Source organism: Numenius arquata, chromosome Z, assembly GCF_964106895.1.
Source record: "Numenius arquata chromosome Z, bNumArq3.hap1.1, whole genome shotgun sequence".
Taxonomy (NCBI): domain Eukaryota; kingdom Metazoa; phylum Chordata; class Aves; order Charadriiformes; family Scolopacidae; genus Numenius; species Numenius arquata.
Genome location: NC_133616.1, coordinates 33,163,348 through 33,170,564, shown reverse-complemented (window position 1 = coordinate 33,170,564; position 7,217 = coordinate 33,163,348). Strand labels below are relative to the sequence as shown.

Below are 7,217 nucleotides of genomic sequence, written 5' to 3'. Positions count from 1 at the left end.
CATGCTCCCTTTTTGCGTGTCTGGGTCTCTCCAGCCAAAGGAAACAGGGCCATGGGAGGAGCGAGGAAACAAGTATTTGTTGCCCTTCACAATATTCAGGAAGCAAGATATGCCCCTAGATACACGAACTGGGGAGTGCCTCTTGGTCCTACAGATTAGATTTGTATACTGGGTATACATTAGCACTGCTAAGGGAAAGAAATGCTTCCATTGAAGTAATTTTCCCTGGGGCACAGTTTCATAACCTTCCTGTGATACATAATACTGCAACCCAGGAGTCCATTTCGCAAGTTTTGAACTATCCCTGCTAAGTGTTACTGTTCCTCGATAAGGAGAGCATCAGGGTTTCTCCCATTGCTTTAAACATGTGTTTTCCACAACCATGACTGATTTGGGTGTCCACCAAAGGATTCCTGAAGGTGGCCACTGTCCTGACATCTCAGCAGTGGCCACCTTCTTTCCTCCTTCAGCAGCTGAATCTCCAGGGTTACCAGCAACTGTTCAGAAAACGAAAAACATTAGAGGGGAGTAAAACAGTTCTGGTATCCAGTCTCAAGCTTCCACCAGTGGGCACCTAGCCAGTGCTATTGGGGAGGTACTGTCCTCCTAGATCACTGCTGCCTGTGCTGTTCCATGAATTGAGATGACCTTTATAGATCCCCAGGGTGATGGAGAGGGGATGAGTGAGACCTGCCAAAGACCTACCCACCACCCCACCTTCCCCAGCCCCAGAAGAGGGATTTGCACATCCCAGGCAGGAAATACAGCCCCAGTCTGAGACAGTCAGGCCACACAACTATAGCCTTTGTGCAGCAGTGGCCAGAGGGCCCGGCAAGAACTCAGTCTTGTGGCCCAAGAGCTCTCCAAGGGCAGAGGCCTAACATTGCTGACTATCTCCCATGCTGACACTGCCTGCTTCAGCAGCCCCAGCCCTCCAGATCATCTCTCCTGGCAACCTGGGGACTGTCACAACGGGCTAGTTGTAAGTGTGGTTGTATCCAAATGTATGTGAGTGTGTGTGTATCCAAATGTGTGTGAGTGTGTGCAACTTGAGTTCAGTGAACTTGAGTTCACTAGTTCAGTGTAAAAGATACAACTTTTTTTTTTTTTGGGGGGGGAATCAAACCAACAGGATCTGTTGACAAATCTCTGTGTCAATCTTGATATCAATGGTGGTTCATTTGGATGCTCTAGAAAGAACATCCTGGGAGAAGACAGCTGACTGAAGGGTGTTACTTGTGTATTTTGAATATGGCTAGTTATAATTTCTATGTGAGGGGTGTTAGTACTGGTATCCATTACGACAATACTCTTTTCAGTTGCTGTTTCTCAAGCTCAACTTCAGCATTTCTAATGTCACCATCTAAGACCCTTCTTGTGGTAGCAAAACCATAGTTTTTGGCGGCTAGTCCAGTTTCCTTGCTGGCTCTCTGAATATCTTAACATTCTGTCATTCCCAGAAAAGACAGAGACTCACTCTCCTTCTCATTTGTCTGAGTTGTGCCTGTCCAAATAATGCTGCTATCAAATTCAATACTTTCTACCTCCTTGTCACTATCACTATCAATTGTAATCACAACTGGAGAAGAATGTGCTGAGTTACTTGTGTGATCTTTCTGGTTTTTATTCATATGCTTTTCCTTTTTTCTTTTTATGATGCCTCATTTTATCATTTTTCCTTCATACACTGTCTCCACACTTGGACTCCTAATATCTTTTTTTTTTTTGTCATTTTCTTACACTTTGTCTCTCTACTTGCTTGATTGTCTGAAAGGCTATCTTCACTTTTGTAGCAGACAGTGAATTTTGATAAATCTTTATTGTGATCATTTTCTTTTTCTAGAATTGTGCTGTCTCCTTGACTGCATTGTCCAAGCGGTGAGTTTTGTACTTCCTTTTTCCAACAGACTTTTCACTTTTAATTCTGTCAGTTATTCCAGAGGGTGTCCTTAACCTATTGCTGGATTGACTCCTTGGGCTGCAGCTTTCATAGTAACAGTAGGGTGTCTCATTGAGTCTCCTCCAGCTATATAGACCTATCATTTCAGTTAAAGACTATATATTGTATTCTGGACTAGTAGCTTACCTCGAATAGTGAACATTAGACTGAATCCTCCTCCTGCATGAGGATTCATAGACATCTTCAACCAGGTTTTTACTGATATCTACTTTGGCAATTGTCTGTCATATAAAGATGATGACTGTGTATGCTTCTTGATCTTCTTTTGCCACGGCCTTTGCTATGTGCTCATGATCTACTTGATTCTCTGGATGTAGCACTTTCATGACTTAGAGAGCCTCTCTGGATTTCTTGAGAGGTTCTGGTGTCATGAGTTCTCAACATCCTCTTGTTTCTTTTGCTCCTATGTATGCCATTATCTCTATTTCTTGATCATCTCCTTTTAAGTTAAGCTTTGCTGGAATACTCCTTTCTAGTCCTATGGTCATAACTACCTTGACTGTGCTGTGAATAGGATTGTTCATGGGCTTTCCTTTTCTGCACAATCTGTTATAACAAGGAGAACACGTTCTGTCACTTCCTGGAGAGGGGCTCCAGATCAAGTCCTGTGGAGACAGATATTTTACTTTACATTTATTCTTATCATCTTTCTTCTTGACTGCAGGGGATGAGCAGTTTTGCACCTACCTACATTCTTTGAATATATGGAGGAATATGGCAAAGAACTTCTTGTTGGTTCACTGTCACTACAACTGTGAAACTGAGTTGGTTGCTGTTTCTTCATGTCTTCCCTTTTTTCTTCCCTGACAGACTTCTCAGCATCCAAAGACAATTCAACCAGTTCTGGTGTCCTTTCAGCTAATGATTTAAGACACCCAACAATAACATAATTGTCCAAAGAATAGTCACTGTCCTTTAAGTCAGCATTAACCTGTAACTGAGTTTATTGTTCAGTTCTCCTCATAGCAAAGTCATTACCAGTACTTTTTGAAATCTCTAAAGGAAAACTTATTGTGACATGAACGTCTCTCTCCTGAAACAGAACATGGTAGCCCAGAAGTTTCATCACCCAAGGGGGACTGACCAATACCAGTCACAAATGGACTGTAATCTAGTTCTTCAGAATCTGCCTCATACGGAGATATTGTAATAACTGATGAGTCTGAACAACACTTTCATCATACAATGAAGCAGGAGAGTCATATTTGGCATGTTGATCATATGCTTCTAAGTTAAAAGGAAATAGGGCTGAAGTATTCAGCTGAAGTATGGTGTTCCCATGTTAGAATGTTATGGTAAGGAAATCACCAGTCATTGGGGCTGGCAAAAGAACCATTTTCTGAAGGTCTGTGGAACAAAATAACAAATTCTGTGGAAAACAGAATAGAAAGACTGTTTGCAAAGCAAGCATTCTTCTTTGGTTTTTGATCATTCCTGGACAAAGTAGAAACAGAACATTTGGAAGCAGTAATATAGATAACCAATGTTGTCAAATCTGTCCAAGTAGACGGGGCTTTAGAATCTGGAGATGACGTTTAGAGTCACCAGATGTACTGGTTTTGGCGGGGATAGAGTTAAATTTCTTCATAGTAGTTTTTATGATGCTATATTTTGGATGCCAAGATGTTTTAGTTATTGCTGAAGAGTGCTTACACAGCCTCAAGCCCTTTTCTGCACCTCAAACTGCCCTTCTGGTGAGTAGGCTTGGGGGCACAAGATGTTGTGAGGGGATACAGCTAGAACAGCTGACCCCAACTAACTAAAGGGATATCCCATACCATATGACATCACTCTTAGCAGTAAAAGCTGTGAGGAGAAGAAGGAAGGGGGGACATTTGGAGTTAAGGCATTTGTATCCACAAGTAACTGTTGCACAAGACACAGCCTTGCTTTCCTGGAGATAGCTAAACATTTGCCTGCTGATGGGAAGTCGTGAATGAATCCCTTATTTTGCTTTCCTTGCACATGCAGCTTTTGCTTTATTTATTAAACTGTCTTTACCCCAACTCAGGAGTTTTCTCACTTTTACCCTTCCAATTCACTCCCCCAGCCCACTGTGGGGAGTGAGCAAGCAGCAGTTTGGTACTAAATCAGTGGCCAGAGTAAAACCACAAGAATCATAGAATCATGAAATCAAAAAATCATAGAATAGTCAGTGGTGGAAGGGACCTTCAAGATCACATACTTCTAACCTTGCTTCAATGGCCAGGGACACCTTCCACTATACCAGGTTACTCAAAGCCTTATCCAACCTGACCTTGAACACTTCCAGGGATGGGGCACCTTTATGTACTGGAAGGCTGCTGTAAGGTCTTCTCAGAGCCTTCTCTTCTCTAGGATAAACAGCACCAGTTCTCTCAGCCTGTCTTCACAGGGGAGATGCTCCAGTGCCCTGATCATCATTGTGGTCCTCTTCTGGGAGGCTGTGTGGTTTGCCTCCAGCCAGCAACTAGGACCATGCAGCCACTCACTCACTCTCCCCCACCATCCCAAGTAGGGTAGGGAGAAGAGGGAGAAAAGGAGATGGAAAAAAAATCATGGGCTGAGATAAAGACAGTTTGATAGAGCAGTAACAGAAGAGGAAAATGACAATAATAATAACAACAACAGTAAAAGTATATACAAAATTAAGCAATACAACCCGTAGTTCTCGGCATCTGATAATCAGTTTGCTCAGCCTGTCCTGAGCAGCAATTGTGGATTCCTACCCTCCAGCCAACCTCCATTTATACACTGAGTATGATGTCTACAGTATGGAATATTACTTTGACCAGCTACCTCTCAGTTTCTATGGGAAGCTCAAAAATTCCTTGACTAATGTAAACATTACCTAGCAACAACTAAAACGATATGTTATCCACATTACTTGTACACTAAATCCGAAACACAGCAGCTAGTAGAAAGAAAATGAACTCTATCCCTGCTGAGGACAGAAGCCCTCCTCCAATCTATTGGCATCTGGTGCAGCTTACTTTTGCTAGCTTAGGGCAAAAAATTGCTATACACTGTAAGCTCCCTAGCTGCTGGCATCGTGTTCTACAAAGCAAAGAGACGGAAATACCATTACTTTTCCAGAGAAAAAAAATAATGTTAAAGATTGACAAAAGAAATCCATAACCATCATCTTTAAGATTAAAAAAGTCAACATCACTGAGAGAATATCAGACAGAGACAACAAAACACTAACTACTTTGCTTAGTTTCTCTGCAGAACACTTGAGAAGTCTAGGTGTCATGGGCAAATTTCATCCCCAGGCAGAAGGGACTCTGAATATGTCCAGTCTTAGGAACTATACTTCTAGAAAACCTGCTCTCCTCATTTGCCTTCACTAAAAAGAGAACTGTCTTTTCTCCTTAATTTTTAAGTGAAGGTCCTTATTTGCAGCACCACCTCTCTCAGGGGAACATAGAAATTTGCAGGATCACGTATTCATGACAGTCCTAAACAGCTGTTCCCTTAGAAATGCAGATATGCCCGAAATAGAGCAACTCATACTTCCTGCCTCCCGTAACACTGACATTCTTTCCACCCTTAGAAGCCCAGTCTTGACACTGGTGTTTGTTCTTTCTGACTTCTAAAGGACCTCCTTTTTGCTTTTCAGTTCCACATTCCTCTCTTACTACTGATGCTGTTTCTGCACTGTCCTCTTTTCCTCCCTCAGTGTTCAGCAGCTGTTCCCTTGCTGCAAACTCTCTGCAAAGCAATTCAGGGATAAGGCACACAAGAAACTAGCTAGAATTAGAATTATGGGCAGTTTCCTGGCAGTCAGCATGCTCTAGCTTCTGCTCAGCAGTGTTTTTGTACTGCTTGAACTGTATCGCAGAATATCCACAGAATAAGATGTAATGAAAATTAATAAGAAAAGCAACAGAGGGACATAGTAGGGCTTATAGTCAGGGGATAGACAACAGTCTGATCAAGTGGCGTTGGAAGCACTGGCAGAAGCAGACACATTACATTGTTAGGGGTGCTTCTGTACCAAGCTCATTACCCCGTGACATCACAGCAAGCTGAGTTCTGTTGACTCCAGGGTCAGTTGTTACTGATATGTAATGGGTTGTGATTTACCTGAACTGTACATGCAATGAGTAATTTTTAAACTGTTCCAGCAATACCAGTTCTCTGTTTCACATTAAAATCAGGGTCTGAAATGTTGCAAGTTTTAAGTGGAACTTGCATCATGCTGGCATATGTGAAGACTACATGCAGGACTTGCTCTGTCTTCCCCATTCTTAAATGACTGTTTTGAAGTTGTTCAGTAAGATTCTGGTTAACATCTTCTGAGGCACATTTCCAAAAAACCCCCAGCCTTTAAATATTAAAAATACGAGAAAAGTTAGTTTGATCCTTTAAGAAAAAAAAAAAAAATCAAAACCAAAACCCAAAACAAACAATTATCCTAAAGTACCAGTCTCAAAGTTCTGGTGGGCCTGTACTATTCATATACCCTCTGCTTCTTCTCTACTGGGCCAACAGTGCTGGCTACAATTGGTGGACCACACATAGAGGTTGTTAGCCTAGGTGACCTCCAGAGATACTTTCCACCTTTAATTAGTCAATGGTTTTATAACTGTAGCAGAAAGAGCCAGATGTCATTCTTACACTTGTCCTCAGTTATGCAGTACCTTTGTATCTAGTCAGACTGCCAACTGTGCTTAGCCATAAATCTATTTTAATTTTAGGTATGAATTTTATGCTTAGACATTATGAGCCAGTGGAAATGAGTAACTGAGTTACTTTATTAATGATGAAATTTATAAGAAAAAATTGTACATTCAACCTCTATGTCAATGTGTTTCATAGTGAGTATCTTAAATTGTTAGTATGCATGTATACAGAAACAAAATTATTTTGTGAAATCCAGCTTTTACTTACGTTTTTTTTGTATAAACAAAGGTTTTACAGCTTGCAGGAATTTATAGTTGATCCTTCAATGAATTCCATAAAATCATAGAATCATAGAACAGTTAGGGTTGGAAGGGACCTTAAAGATTGTCTAGTTCCAACTCCACTGCCAGAGTCAGGGACACCTCCTTCTAGACCAGGTTGCTCAAAGCCCCATCCATCCTGGCCTTGCACACTTCCAGGGATGGGACATCGACAACTTCTCTGGGCAACCTGTTCCAGTGCATCACCACCCTCACAATAAAGAATTTCTTCCTAATATCTAATTTAAATCTCCCTTCTTTCATCTTAAAACCATTAACCTTCGTCCTATTGCTTCACTCCCTCATAAAGAACCCTTCTCCATCTGTCC

The 7,217-nt window shown here is 41.5% G+C and overlaps 2 pseudogenes; both read right to left on the bottom strand.

The window, feature by feature from the left end:
• Window positions 1-339: 339 nt before the first annotated feature.
• LOC141477254 (E3 ubiquitin-protein ligase Topors-like) lies at window positions 340-2,286 on the bottom strand (annotated as a pseudogene).
• Window positions 2,287-2,337: 51 nt separating this feature from the next.
• Window positions 2,338-6,464, bottom strand: LOC141477253 (E3 ubiquitin-protein ligase Topors-like; annotated as a pseudogene).
• Between the last annotated feature and the right edge of the window lie 753 nt (window positions 6,465-7,217).